General features: G+C 31.7%; 1 long non-coding RNA gene across 2 annotated transcripts; it reads right to left on the bottom strand.

The window, feature by feature from the left end:
- Positions 1–962: 962 nt before the first annotated feature.
- On the bottom strand, positions 963–15,961 carry LOC128156487 (uncharacterized). Of its 2 annotated transcripts, none has more exons than XR_008239727.1 (3): positions 15,797–15,961; positions 4,767–4,838; positions 963–1,034 (listed from the first exon to the last, which is right to left on the bottom strand). It is a non-coding gene; the product is annotated as an uncharacterized LOC128156487 (long non-coding RNA). The 2 variants fall into 2 exon arrangements; XR_008239728.1 differs by lacking the exon at positions 15,797–15,961 and adding an exon at positions 8,605–8,675.
- Positions 15,962–16,778: the final 817 nt, after the last annotated feature.

Below are 16,778 nucleotides of genomic sequence, written 5' to 3' on the forward strand. Positions count from 1 at the left end.
TGTCTCCTAGTCTGAAACAATGTACAAATATTTTTAGCCGGGTTCTGCCGAAAGTAGAGTCCTGGCTATAGGCAGGCAAATCGCCAATGTTACTATAAATAGCACAACTTCAAAAGTAAACAAAAAACCAAACAGCGTCAAGGTAAAGCTTCCGCTGTACCAAATAGTTACAAAGAGAGTCATGTTTTGTCAAAAGTGTTGGCATTTTGTTTCTTTTTTTTAAATTTCAATTTAAATATATTATATAAATTTAGTTTTCTTATTAATAACGTGTTTTTAAAACATTACTATGCATTTTGGACACATACAATGCGGATGAATTTCCATGAACTACTTTGCTGCGCGATGAAGAAATGGGGATTGAATATATAATGCTTGTTGCAAAATTCAAGGCAGCAACTGTTGAGCTTTTTAACTTCTACAAGACAGACATATTTTTTGTTTACAGCCGCTTACAAAATTTGGTCGTTCTCTGACGCTTTGCCGACATTAAAAGCATGAGAGAGAGAGACAGAGACAGAGAGAGACAAAGACAGAGACAGACAGACAGAGGAAGACAGAGAGACAGAGAGAAAGGAGAGAGAGAGAAAGAGAGAGAGTGAGAGACAGAGAGATATATTTTCAGTCTTTACTACACAAAATGCATAAAGACACACCAAAAGAGCCCGGCTTTTAGAACTTCAGTACTTTGATTTAAATTTGCAAATTAACGTTAGCGCTTTGTCATATATTTCTAATTATGCATTAACGATTGAATAAAACTTTCACCATGATATTTTTTGTCTTTTAAATGGAATATTAGATTTTGGTAAAAAAAATTCCAGGATATAAATTGCAGCTCAAATTGCTTAAACGATTGAATTAAACTTTCACTGGCAAAAAGTGAAACATAATGAAGAATTGTAGTATGTGATAATATTTATGATATATTTTAAATCATTTGCTTTTTAATCAGATCATACTTATGACAGTCTTTGGAATTGGTGCAGTTGTAGGCTTTGGTCGGGATCTCGGAGGCTCTGTATCTTCGTCAACTGTCAAAAGAGAAATTCCAGTAAGTATTACGACAAACTGTCTTTTATTAAAGTCAAGTTTTAGTAAATTATAGTTATGGCGCTTGATCCATGATTGCTTCATAATTGATTTGCTTTATCTTTTCAAAATATTGTCTGGGATATTTTGATACCGCTATTAAAAAAGTTCACGATTGAAATGCTAATAAAATAATCTACCCTTAAATCTTTTCAGACAGATCATTTCGTTTATTTAACAAAAACTTCTTTATATGTACATGTAGTTTCATTACTAAGTTACACTACGTCAACGTGCCTTTATCTTTTTTTACGTCTAAGAGCTGTAGTGGAAATTGATTGTTCGACTAGAATCACAAACATGAAATGAATTTATTGATAAAATGATTTAGAACATAACCCAGTTATTCAGCCAATCAAATGTCCCAATTTCTCGCTAAGAATGTAGTCTTCGTGGCGAAGAATATTCTTTTTCTCGAGTACTGACGACTTTTTGATTGGTAAAAACTTTGAAAGGGGCGTTTCGGAAACTCTTCTTTGGTTGACTTTATGTATACCCCCCCCCCCCCCCCAGGCTCACACACACAAATCAAAGAAAAACTGCCTGTGAAAGACACTATTTTAGATCACAATGAATTCGTGCAAGATTCACCTATTCATAATTCTTTTTCTTTTTAAATTGAATAAAAAAATGTCTGTCACCCTCCTCTGTTCTGTCATTTGATGAATGTCCCCTATTTTTCTCGCAAAAACAGTTGTTGTCATATATATCAGATACCAGAGATGTTTAAAAGACTGTTTGGGCATTATTTTCGACGCATTGATATTTATTAAGAAAAACAAACGGCTTTTACGTCTATTTGGTTACCTTGTACATATCTAAGGCATATTTTTAATCGTCTGTATAGATTTTACACCTTAACAAAATCTCAGTATCCCATTTAATTAAAACCAATATCCTTTTAATAGTATTCATTCTAACGTGACTTGGTTGGAAGTCCACGTTAAATATACACGTGTTCGATTTTCATGCAAATCAATACACCGGGCTCCATACATGTTAATTAAGGCATGACAATATTTGGACACAATGGGGGCGGTGTATTTTCCTCAGATCTCTGATTTGATTGGCTTAGGTTCTGTTCTAAGACAGTAAGATGTCATATGGAGAGAAATCTTCGTCATGTAGAATGGGCTTACTTCGCTTTGCTTTGCTCCGCTCCGCCCATTCTTCATGACGAAGATTTCTCTCCATATTATCTTACTATTAAAAAGGTCATTTTGTGAAAGTTTAAATTAAATTGAAGAATTTCTGATCGTGTTATCGCTTAATATGGACGACCAACACTTGAAAAATGAGTCATAAACGTTAACGTCAATAGATAACTTGGCCATCATTAAATTTTGTGTGCACTAAAAAAATCTCCGATGGAGAGCAACACATTCTTAGATGCTGCTATATTTTTAGGAAAAAGGTTTACAATTAGAATCACAGAGGTTTGAAAATTGAAATATTGATATCTTGAGTTCATGCAACACCCCTACCCTCATACAGCCCGGATCTTGCACCTATGGATTTCGCTTTATTTCCTTATCTCAAGTCGAAACTGCGTGGATGGAGATTTTTGGACTTATATGATGAAACACAAAAGACATTAATCTTTTTACAATTTACTTAAAATATATTTATCGACACTTGTGCATAAATTTCATCAATATTGGAAATATCAGCGTCATAAAAATCCATTGATACACCTTATAAACATCCGGTTACGTTCTGTTACATATGACAGTGTATAACGTTATATAGACGAATAGAAAACATTTTAAAGATTTTAATTTGCATGAAAATTATTGACCAGTGAATGTTTAGAAATTGATCATGACCCGCTAGGAATGATATCCAAAAAGAACAAAACCATATGTGCAATTTCAATCATATTCATTTTGTAGATTTTGGATTGTTAACAAATGTTTCAACAAGATACTTATGAGCTTTAACAGTCACATGGTTATAAAACCGATATCTGTAAATGAGAAATTCAAAAGTAACCTTCTTTTTCCAGTAATATCAATTTGTAATGTGAAAGTCATGTCAGGACAAAGAACATTTACGGTTGGATAAAAAGACGTTAACTTATTTTTTATTTTAATTTTTATTAAAACCCCAAAAGTGTTTTCTCTTACACTAGCAATATAACTAAACTAACTATAACTAAATAACTATCTAACATGAATTCATAAAGTTCTTAGATTTAAAATATTGACATGAGCATTACATGATTATGCACTGTAGTGGCTGTAATGTGCTGTTCTACGGTAACCATATTGCATTAATATCTAATAAAAGGTAAGACTAAACAGAACACCTTTTTTATATTTGTACATAAATGTCTAAATATTCTCAATAAAAAATAACAATGTGGTACCTTTACACCCCTTCGAAGATATCAAATATGAGGGGAATTAAGAGAAAAAAAAACTCTGAAAAGTATCATTAATGCATTTATACCTGCGTTATCAAAAGAAACCCACTTTCACTACCATCCAACGCCATCATCTACTGATCATTAATTTTGCAAGTTTGATAAAAGAACCATTCCTCATCAGAATCAAATATTTTTTTTTGTTTAATGGCAAACGGTAGAGAAGATAAACAAAGATGAAAAGTAGAGAAATAAAAAAGGTCAAGATAGAGTATTCATGGACATTCGAGTTACTTGAAAACGATTCAGTTGTAATAGCAAAAGCAATTATTTGCATAGACATTGCATGTCTCCTAGTCTGAAACAATGTACAAATATTTTTAGCCGGGTTCTGCCGAAAGTAGAGTCCTGGCTATAGGCAGGCAAATCGCCAATGTTACTATAAATAGCACAACTTCAAAAGTAAACAAAAAACCAAACAGCGTCAAGGTAAAGCTTCCGCTGTACCAAATAGTTACAAAGAGAGTCATGTTTTGTCAAAAGTGTTGGCATTTTGTTTCTTTTTTTTAAATTTCAATTTAAATATATTATATAAATTTAGTTTTCTTATTAATAACGTGTTTTTAAAACATTACTATGCATTTTGGACACATACAATGCGGATGAATTTCCATGAACTACTTTGCTGCGCGATGAAGAAATGGGGATTGAATATATAATGCTTGTTGCAAAATTCAAGGCAGCAACTGTTGAGCTTTTTAACTTCTACAAGACAGACATATTTTTTGTTTACAGCCGCTTACAAAATTTGGTCGTTCTCTGACGCTTTGCCGACATTAAAAGCATGAGAGAGAGAGACAGAGACAGAGAGAGACAAAGACAGAGACAGACAGACAGAGGAAGACAGAGAGACAGAGAGAAAGGAGAGAGAGAGAAAGAGAGAGAGTGAGAGACAGAGAGATATATTTTCAGTCTTTACTACACAAAATGCATAAAGACACACCAAAAGAGCCCGGCTTTTAGAACTTCAGTACTTTGATTTAAATTTGCAAATTAACGTTAGCGCTTTGTCATATATTTCTAATTATGCATTAACGATTGAATAAAACTTTCACCATGATATTTTTTGTCTTTTAAATGGAATATTAGATTTTGGTAAAAAAAATTCCAGGATATAAATTGCAGCTCAAATTGCTTAAACGATTGAATTAAACTTTCACTGGCAAAAAGTGAAACATGATGAAGAATTGTAGTATGTGATAATATTTATGATATATTTTAAATCATTTGCTTTTTAATCAGATCATACTTATGACAGTCTTTGGAATTGGTGCAGTTGTAGGCTTTGGTCGGGATCTCGGAGGCTCTGTATCTTCGTCAACTGTCAAAAGAGAAATTCCAGTAAGTATTACGACAAACTGTCTTTTATTAAAGTCAAGTTTTAGTAAATTATAGTTATGGCGCTTGATCCATGATTGCTTCATAATTGATTTGCTTTATCTTTTCAAAATATTGTCTGGGATATTTTGATACCGCTATTAAAAAAGTTCACGATTGAAATGCTAATAAAATAATCTACCCTTAAATCTTTTCAGACAGATCATTTCGTTTATTTAACAAAAACTTCTTTATATGTACATGTAGTTTCATTACTAAGTTACACTACGTCAACGTGCCTTTATCTTTTTTTACGTCTAAGAGCTGTAGTGGAAATTGATTGTTCGACTAGAATCACAAACATGAAATGAATTTATTGATAAAATGATTTAGAACATAACCCAGTTATTCAGCCAATCAAATGTCCCAATTTCTCGCTAAGAATGTAGTCTTCGTGGCGAAGAATATTCTTTTTCTCGAGTACTGACGACTTTTTGATTGGTAAAAACTTTGAAAGGGGCGTTTCGGAAACTCTTCTTTGGTTGACTTTATGTATACCCCCCCCCCCCCCAGGCTCACACACACAAATCAAAGAAAAACTGCCTGTGAAAGACACTATTTTAGATCACAAAGAATTCGTGCAAGATTAACCTATTTATAATTCTTTTTCTTTTTAAATTGAATAAAAAAATGTCTGTCACCCTCCTCTGTTCTGTCATTTGATGAATGTCCCCTATTTTTCTCGCAAAAACAGTTGTTGTCATATATATCAGATACCAGAGATGTTTAAAAGACTGTTTGGGCATTATTTTCGACGCATTGATATTTATTAAGAAAAACAAACGGCTTTTACGTCTATTTGGTTACCTTGTACATATCTAAGGTATATTTTTAATCGTCTGTATAGATTTTACGCCTTAACAAAATCTCAGTATCCCATTTAATTAAAACCGATATCCTTTTAATAGTATTCATTCTAACGTGACTTGGTTGGAAGTCCACGTTAAATATACACGTGTTCGATTTTCATGCAAATCAATACACCGGGCTCCATACATGTCAATTAAGGCATGACAATATTTGGACACAATGGGGGCGGTGTATTTTCCTCAGATCTCTGATTTGATTGGCTTAGGTTCTGTTCTAAGACAGTAAGATGTCATATGGAGAGAAATCTTCGTCATGTAGAATGGGCTTACTTCGCTTTGCTTTGCTCCGCTCCGCCCATTCTTCATGACGAAGATATCTCTCCATATTATCTTACTATTAAAAAGGTCATTTTGTGAAAGTTTAAATTAAATTGAAGAATTTCTGATCGTGTTATCGCCAAATATGGACGACCAACACTTGAAAAATGAGTCATAAACGTTAACGTCAATAGATAACTTGGCCATCATTAAATTTTGTGTGCACTAAAAAAATCTCCGATGGAGAGCAACAAATTCTTAGATGCTGCTATATTTTTAGGAAAAAGGTTTACAATTAGAATCACAGAGGTTTGAAAATGGAAATATTGATATCTTGAGTTCATGCAACACCCCTACCCTCATACAGCCCGGATCTTGCACCTATGGATTTCGCTTTATTTCCTTATCTCAAGTCGAAACTGCGTGGATGGAGATTTTTGGACTTATATGATGAAACACAAAAGACATTAATCTTTTTACAATTTACTTAAAATATATTTATCGACACTTGTGCATAAATTTCATCAATATTGGAAATATCAGCGTCATAAAAATCCATGGATACACCTTATAAACATCCGGTTACGTTCTGTTACATATGACAGTGTATAACGTTATATAGACGAATAGAAAACATTTTAAAGATTTTAATTTGCATGAAAATTATTGACCAGTGAATGTTTAGAAATTGATCATGACCCGCTAGGAATGATATCCAAAAAGAACAAAACCATATGTGCAATTTCAATCATATTCATTTTGTAGATTTTGGATTGTTAACAAATGTTTCAACAAGATACTTATGAGCTTTAACAGTCACATGGTTATAAAACAGATATCTGTAAATGAGAAATTCAAAAGTAACCTTCTTTTTCCAGCAATATCAATTTGTAATGTGAAAGTCATGTCAGGACAAAGAACATTTACGGTTGGATAAAAAGACGTTAACTTATTTTTTATTTTAATTTTTATTAAAACCCCAAAAGTGTTTTCTCTTACACTAGCAATATAACTAAACTAACTATAACTAAACTAACTATCTAACATGAATTCATAAAGTTCTTAGATTTAAAATATTGACATGAGCATTACATGATTATGCACTGTAGTGGCTGTAATGTGCTGTTCTACGGTAACCATATTGCATTAATATCTAATAAAAGGTAAGACTAAACAGAACACCTTTTTTATATTTGTACATAAATGTCTAAATATTCTCAATAAAAAATAACAATGTGGTACCTTTACACCCCTTCGAAGATATCAAATATGAGGGGAATTAAGAGAAAAAAAACTCTGAAAAGTATCATTAATGCATTTATACCTGCGTTATCAAAAGAAACCCACTTTCACTACCATCCAACGCCATCATCTACTGATCATTGATATTGCAAGTTTGATAAAAGAACCATTCCTCATCAGAACCAAATATTTTTTTTTGTTTAATGGCAAAAGGTAGAGAAGATAAACAAAGATGAAAAGTAGAGAAATAAAAAAGGTCAAGATAGAGTATTCATGGACATTCGAGTTACTTGAAAACGATTCAGTTGTAATAGCAAAAGCAATTATTTGCATAGACATTGCATGTCTCCTAGTCTGAAACAATGTACAAATATTTTAAGCCGGGTTCTGCCGAAAGTAGAGTCCTGGCTATAGGCAGGCAAATCGCCAATGTTACTATAAATAGCACAACTTCAAAAGTAAACAAAAAACCAAACAGCGTCAAGGTAAAGCTTCCGCTGTATCAAATAGTTACAAAGAGAGCCATGTTTTGTCAAAAGTGTTGGCATTTTGTTTCTTTTTTTTAAATTTCAATTTAAATATATTATATAAATTTAGTTTTCTTATTAATAACGTGTTTTTAAGACATTACTATGCATTTTGGACACATACAATGCGTATGAATTTCCATGAACTACTTTGCTGCGCGATGAAGAAATGGGGATTGAATATATAATGCTTGTTGCAAAATTCAAGGCAGCAACTGTTGAGCTTTTTAACTTCTACTAGACAGACATATTTTTTGTTTACAGCCGCTTACAAAATCTGGTCGCTCTCTGACGCTTTGCCGACATTAAAAGCATGAGAGAGAGAGAGAGAGAGAGAGAGAGAGAGAGAGACATAGAGAGAGAGAGACATAGAGAGAGAGAGACAGAGACAGAGACAGACAGAGAGACAGAGAGAAAGGAGAGAGAAAGAGAGAGAGAGAAAGAGAGAGAGGAAGAAAGAGAGAGAGATATATTTTCAGTCTTTACTACACAAAATGCATAGACACACCAAAAGAGCCCGGCTTTTAGAACTTCAGTACTTTGATTTAAATTTGCAAATTAACGTTAGCGCTTTGTCATATATTTCTAATTATGCATTAACGATTGAATAAAACTTTCACCATGATATTTTTTGTCTTTTAAATGGAAAATTAGATTTTGGTAAAAAAAATTCCAGGATATAAATTGCAGCTCAAATTGCTTAAACGATTGAATTAAACTTTCACTGGCAAAAAGTGAAACATGATGAAGAATTGTAGTATGTGATAATATTTATGATATATTTTAAATCATTTGCTTTTTAATCAGATCATACTTATGACAGTCTTTGGAATTGGTGCAGTTGTAGGCTTTGGTCGGGATCTCGGAGGCTCTGTATCTTAGTCAACTTTCAAAAGAGAAATTCCAGTAAGTATGACGACAAACTGTCTTTTATTAAAATCAAGTTTTAGTAAATTATAGTTATGGTGCTTGATCCATGATTGCTTCATAATTGATTTGCTTTATCTTTTCAAAATATTGTCTGACATATTTTTAATACGGCTATTAAAAAAGTTCACGATTGAAATGCTAATAAAATAATCTACCCTTAAATCTTTTCAGAGATCATAATTATTTCGTTTATTTCACAAAAAAACTTCTTTATATGTACATGTAGTTTCATTACTAAGTTATACTACGTCAACGTGCCTTTTTCATTTTTTGTACGTTTAAGAGCTGTAGTGAAAATTGATTGTTCGACTAGAATAACAAACATGAAATGAATTTATTGAAGAAATGATTTAGAACATAATCCAGTTATTCAGGCAATCAAATGTCCCAATTTCTCGCTAAGAATGTAGTCTTCGTGGCGAAGAATATTCTTTTTCTCGAGTACTGACGACTTTTTGATTGGTGGAAACTTTGAAAAGGGGCGTTTCGGAAACTCTTCTTTGCGTGACTTCATGTTTATCCCCCCCCCAACTTCACACACACACACACACACACACACACACACACACACACACACACACACACACACACACACACACACACACACACACACACACACACACACACACACACACACACACACACACACACACACACACACACACACACACACAAATCAAAGAAAAACTGCCCGTGAAAGACAATATTTGAGATCACAATGAATTTGTGCAAGATTCACCTATTTAAGGTCTTTCGTTTCTAACGGAAGCTCTTATAGTGATTGTAGTGTTTTTTCTTTCTTTGTTTCTTTCTTTCTTTTTTTCCCCCTTTTTTGTCGGCAGAATTTCTCAGAGATGGCTTGATAGATTTTTCTTGAAAATTTCAGGACTGATAGAGACTAGTAATATCTCGAGGTGTTTTTCTCATTTTAAAAAAAAATTATTTCCGGTCGTCCGTTTCCTGTCCCGCGTCAAAAAACCTTGTTCCCTCGAGATCTTAGAATTGGCAAATACTTGAACATCAAAACTCTGTGGGATGATAGACCTGTATATGTAGATTTGTTTAAATTATTTTGTTTTGTTCGTCGTAACTTCCGGTCGTCACTGTAAGCACTTCAAAAATAATTATTGTTACGCATTCAATTCCTTTTCCATAAAATAAATATATAAGTATAAATCTATACATAGGTCAACAATGCGATGTCAAATAATCAAAAAAATTCTACTTCCGGTGAGATAATTGAATTATCCCAGGTAGCCTTTTTAAAACACAATTTGTACCCGTGAGATCTCAGAAACTATAAGTGATCTCAAGACACGAAACTTTAATGGATGATAGACATTTGTTTGAAAATGTGTTTAATCGGTTTCATTTTATCTTCCGTCACTTCCGGTCCACACCGTAAGAGTTCAAACAAATTGAGCGGTTTATCAGTTTAACTGTTTTTTCTTTGATATTTTTAGTTATATAAATGAACAATAATGTACAATAAGCAAGTATACAAGAAATATTTAATGCAATTTACATTGAGCACTTCCGTTTTTCCGTTTCCTGCCCCGAGACAAAAAAACTTATTTCAACGAGATCTCTAAAACGGTAACGACTTGAACAACCAAACTTTGTGGGATGATAGACTTATGTATGTACATGTGTTAACACTATTTTGTTTTATCCGGCGTGACTTCCGGTCGTCACAATAAGTACATCCAATTTTGTCTTTTTAATATATTTTGGTTATTTAGCATGGAAGTAACATTTTAGCAATAGAAATACGAAAGGTCATCTACACATGGTAAAAAAACAAAAAAGTTCTACTACCGGTAAGACATCTAAAAAATCTCAAGTAGCTTTCTTTTATAAAAACAAAGTACCAACAAGATCTCAGAAACTGTGAGAGATCAAGACACAACATTTATATGGATAACTGACGTTTGATTGAACATGTCTTTTAAGGGTTTTATTTGATCGTACGTCACTTCCGGTTCTCACTCGAAGCGTTCAAGCAATAGAAGATTTCATTTTTTAACTTTTTATTTTTAAAACATTTTTTTCAATTTGATGAACAGTAATGTACCGTAGATAATGCACTTCAATATCTACCTTTAATTTCTTAAATCACTTCCGTTTGTTCATTTCCGGTCCATAGACAAAAACCTACAAAAACCTTTTCTCAACTACATGTAACAAAAACGTGAACATCATAGACAGACAAAATAATGTATAAAGATATGTTTACTATGTACTGTATGTTACGGCAAAATTTCCGGTCGTCACAGAAAGTACTCAGAAATGTTTTTTTCTTTTGTTATTTCTTGGGAATTCCTGTACAGTATATATTATATCCATTTTCTGTTTACAAGAGAAATGGGTTTTTTTGTGTACAGATTTAAACAGGAGGAACGGAAGACCTTTTTGAAGCTATAGCAACAAGAGTCTAGTTATAATTCTTTTTCTTTTTAAATTGCACCTGCTTCATCTTTATTTAATGCTCTCGAAACTTTAGAATTATTTTCAAAAATATCGGGGTTGAAAGTTAATAGCTCAAAAACAAAATATATATGGTTTGGTTAAAAACAATTCATCTGAAGTCTTTAATCACTCTAGATGGAAATTAGATTGGGGAGCCACTGAATTTGTATTATTAGGTATTCATTTTTCTGTTAACTTGGAACAAATTCCAGAATTAAATTATAATATTCAAATTCCGAAAATCTCTGCACTCATCCAACAATGGGAAAGGCGAATTCTTACTCCCATAGGAAGACTTACAGTACTTAAAAGTCTTATTATTCCAAAAATAAACCATTTGCTAATTTCATTACCAAATCCAAGAAAAGAAACAATTAATTTTTGAACAATAATTTTTTTTTAGATTTATTTGGAAATCCAAGTGTGATAGAATTAAACGCTCAGTCGTGACACAAAACCTCTTTGCAGGAGGTCTGAATATGGTGAACTTTGATAATTTTTAACTTCTTTAATTAAAGTGTTCTTGGATACAAAGACTAGTGCAGGGGGACAATCTTGGATGAGTATTTTTGAAGCAGTGTTTCGAGATACTGTGTCTGGATTTTTGGATTTTGGTAACGTTTTTATTGAAAATATTTTGAACACCTGTACCAACACTTTTTGGAGAGATGTTCTGAAGTCATGGCTTATTGTATTGAATACACATTTTAACCAAAGTCTAATTTTAAATGATTACATACATTGTAACATATGCTCCAGTTTGGTTTAATTCTAAAATTAAGTTGGATAAAAAGCTTGTGTTTTATAAAGAATGGTTCAGAAGAGGTGTTAAAATTGTGAAATACTTTTTATACGAAAATTGATCATTTCTATCAAAATCTGATTTTGAAAAGAAATTCAATTTTTAATATGTTTTATGCAATACAACTGTATGATCAGTGCTGTAGCAAAGTTTGTAAAAGGTTCAAAGTTCTGTAAGGAAACCTACAGCAATATCATTGGTCCTTTTGTTCCTTATCATTGTGTTGAAATTCTTTTATACAAGAAATGTACCAAGCATATTTACAAACTAATTAAAACTAATACAGTAGGTATATATTTTACCAACATCAATAAGAAGATGGAATTCCACTTTTGTACAAAGAGGATATCCTGAATTAATTTTACTGGATGTGTTTAAAATATGTTTCAAGGTCACTAAAGACTCTTTTATACAATGGTTACGATATAGAACATTACATATACTTCTTCCAGTTAAAGCTTACTTGAAAAAGCTTTAATTAGTTGATAATGTACTTTCTGCAAGAGTGAAGTTGAAACCATTGAACATATTTTCACATCATGTCCTACTGTACTTGCTATCTGGAATAGTTTGAGTTTGAAGATTTACAATACTGTCTCAAAGAGAGTTGGTTTTAATGTAATCAATATATTAATCGGAGAGGCTCCTCTCTCAAAGTCAAATTTAGTCATTAACTTTCTAATTTTATTTACCAATCAGTAATTTTTTCAATGTCTTTGTAATTAAAAAAACCCCCAAACATTGCTGGACTAATGTGTCATTTACATTTTAGATATGGAACTGAAAGTTGTCTTGCAATTAGAAATTCTTCTTTTTACAAACATATTAAAATATGGTCTGAATGGAGAAATCTTCTCTGTAATATTTAATGTATACAAGATCTAGAGCAGAAGTCATGTAATTTTGATTTTTTTCTGATTGCATCAACTTTATAGTATAATTACTTATGATCTATGGTGTGTTTGTGTATGTATGAATGTGAAAAATGTAATTACAAAAATTGCAAATAAAAAAGAAATATATATATATAACTAAACTATCTATAGCTAAATTACTATCTAACATGAATTCATAAAGTTCTTAGATTTAAAATATTGACATGAGCATTACATGATTATGCACTGTAGTGGCTGTAATGTGTTGATCTACGGTAAGCATATTGCATTAATATCTAAATAAAAGGTAAGACTAAACAGAATACTTTTTTTTGTATTTGTACATAAATGTCTAAATATTCTCAATAAAAAATAACAATGTGGTACCTTTACACCCCTTCGAAGTAATGAAACATGAGGGGAATTAAAAGTAAAAAACTCTAAAAGTACCATTAATGCATTTATACCTGCGTTATCAAAAGAAACCCACTTTCACTTCCATCCAACGCCATCATCTACAGATCATTGATATTGCAAATTTGATCAGAACCAAATATTTTTTTTGTTTAATGAGTGGGTTAGATAATCTTACATTTCAGGGAGGTAACATTATGAATTTAATGATATTTTTAAATAAAGTTTTTTTAAACTAGTTACGATCTCGTTACGAGTAACGAGTAGGTCTTGCGTCCGATTTTTTAAAAAAAGTTACGATGAAATATCGATAAAATTTCAGAATCCTCCTTACCACACTTTCAGATTATGTCTGGAATTGCCAATATCTTTCACAATTCTCAACAAAGAATTTTATATTTATCATAGGGCACATTAAAGATTAAATGTTTTAGTCCCCTAAAAATTCCTAACTATGCCACACATGGGTGTGGCAAAGATTTTTAAAACATATTTTTACAATTAACAACTTTGCTTCCATAATGCATTACAAAATCTTGATCATTTTTATATTATTTGAAATAAACTTTACGATTCTTTTGGCTACTTAACAAAGGGACAAACGTCTTTTTATTTATATCATACAAAAGGTCTTTAGAATAGCTACATTTTTTGTTCTTACACCTATCTAAAATTGTTGTTCATTTTAAAGGTTAATGTGATTGAGCATTGTAGGGACCAGCCCTGTAGATCCTTAATCCACAAAATTTTGGGGGAAAATGATATTGAGATGAAACAGTTCGAAAAAGAAACAGTACGAAAACAATAAGGTCTTCTGTTGGAAACGGAAGATTTAATAAGAAACAGTACGAAAACAGTAAGGTCTTTTGTTAATTGGAAACGGAAGATCTTAATAAGAAATGCAAAAAAGAAACAATAGAATAATAGTAGGGTCTCCGCTGATGACGGAAGACACTAATGAAGAAAGAGGAACAATAGAAAAACAGTAAGGTCTTCTGCTGAAGACGGAATACCTTAATTTAAGAGAAAGAAAGAAATTTCTATGACGTATGACTTCATTTTCATTTAAATCATTGTAGTACGTTAAGAACCTAGCCTTTCAGAAATTTGTATTAAATATTTTTTTTCGTGTGAATATGAACTAGCTACAAAAACCAAGATATTTATACCTTGGCACGTTTGTTTTTCTACAGTGAGCCTCAGCTCACATAGTCCAAAAATCAATAGCCAAGTTTTAAGATAATTAAGCGGAATTTTATACACTGCAATTCATTTAAATATGCACAAAATACATTATGTTAGATATCATTAAAAAAAAACCCTCAAATGATAACCACGAGATCAAATAGGTCTTATAAAAAGTCTTATTTTTCTTCATAGGATCTTCCAAAATAATATGTGATATTTACAAAATTGCATATTTCAAAAAATATCTCAAAAATCATACTGTTTTTTTAAAAACATATCTTAATAGTTATATACAGTCGTTTGAGGTATTTCGAAATATCTCGTTTTTTCGTGTTTTTGGAAGTTTGAGGTATCGATTGGCAAAGTACGAAACATCAACAGATGAAACCATCGAACTTTCATCATCAGCAATATATTAATTATATCAATATAAAAATATAAAAAGAAATAGTATGCATTCATAATATAATGGATGAAATAATTAATGTATTTGCTCCCTTAAATGGACGGAATTTGCATGGCGAAAAAGCTTTTTAATTTTTCACATTTACGCTGCAGCCTTAATAAAATTGACAAACTGTAAATTAATAGATTGGCAATTTCAGGAACTGTGAAGTAATTTTTTTTTACAAAACCTTTCAAATATATACCCAATTGCTTTATTTTTACCTACTTTATTTTGGTGTATATAAAATCACGTACCAAACAACCGATTCCGAATAATTAAGTGCGTATTCCACACGTGTTGGATATTTTTTGTTATTTTGTTTTGTTTATGAAAAGCAATGACATTATAATGCTAGGGCTATTAATAACGACCATCATTTTTCAAATTAGTGCAGTAGCATCTCTCTTCAAAAATTATAAATATATAGCTTAACAATTAAAGAATCTTAACCTTACTTATAATTCACAAAAGTATGTCTTTATATGAACTGTTACATGTAATCTTCCTACCAATGATTGTGCTGTATGATCGTAGGCGTTCAGTACTTGGATTACTAACCTCTTCACCCAATTTACGAAAATGTGAACGTGTATTTTCTCAAAGGACGACGAATTAAAAAAGATCAAACTGTAAAAGAGGTTAAAAAGGGGGCTAGCTCGGAACACCAGTGGAAATTGGTTTTAGAATGTCGTGTCGCTTTGATTTTTTAATCAATATTTTCTGGGAAATTCAGAGAATTACTTGAAATTGTTGAATTTATTCTTTAAATTCAATTTACCAAAGTATGGCTAGGGGCCTTTCTTATAAATTAATCCTAAACAACTTAATGTGGCAAATTAACATAACAATGTTTCTTGAAATGTACATAAAGCTTACTTACCATACGCCTGGGTGACTGACAACAGACAGAACCACACAGTGAGGACATCGAGGTGATACACGGAGAGTCTTGACAGTGACACCATAGTAGGGTGTTGTTGATCTGGTCAAACTATATAACTCTATGAGATTTGTTCGCCCAACAGAAAGAGCATAACTAATATAAAGTATTACTCCGTCTATAAAGACAGATTTCGACAAGCTATATATGTAGTTGCTTTGAAGTTTAAGTAAGGAAGGAGTTAAGTGTGTGTGGCGTGGCGAAGGCGCAAGCTCAATAATCACGTGACAAGGAAGTAAAACAAGAAATATGAAGAGTTTAGTACAATGTTCCATGACTAGCTATCGATCATTGATACAACAAATAGAACTTAAGGTGATAATTTTTCTTTGAAAATAATAAAGCAATAGAGTTTAATATAATATTGAGATATAATTAACATGTATGTATATTAAAGTTTGTTGCTCTAGTTGAGTTACTGCTCATGTACGTTACTCGGTCTGGCTGAAATATGATTATGTTAACATATACATATTTTATACATAAAGATCTGATAGCATGAAAGTAGGAGGAGCAGAAAGAAATCAAAGAGCATACAAAAGTCAATGTTGTTGGTGTTTGAACTTTTAAAGACACTCATGAATAAGTAAAGCGTTAACAATTGTTTTATAGAAATTCAATGCCTTCAGATAGTGTTAGACATTTTACCTTGTTTAATAATTATATATTTGCATTTAATGTATAATCTGATTATTTATTTTTAATTGATAAAATTGATTGGGTTCCTTTTTTGCTTAGTAAACATATAAAATATGTAGAAGTCATTTCAAGTGTAAAATTACCAAACTTCATAACGCAGAACACAAAAGACATGTTAATACATGTTTATCTACATAGAACAGACGGAAGTAACTGTGGATAAAGAATCCCAGCCGAGACTAAATCAAACATATATATAAAACAGACGTCTGCCGTCATCATA

Source organism: Crassostrea angulata, chromosome 7, assembly GCF_025612915.1.
Source record: "Crassostrea angulata isolate pt1a10 chromosome 7, ASM2561291v2, whole genome shotgun sequence".
Classification (NCBI taxonomy): domain Eukaryota; kingdom Metazoa; phylum Mollusca; class Bivalvia; order Ostreida; family Ostreidae; genus Magallana; species Magallana angulata.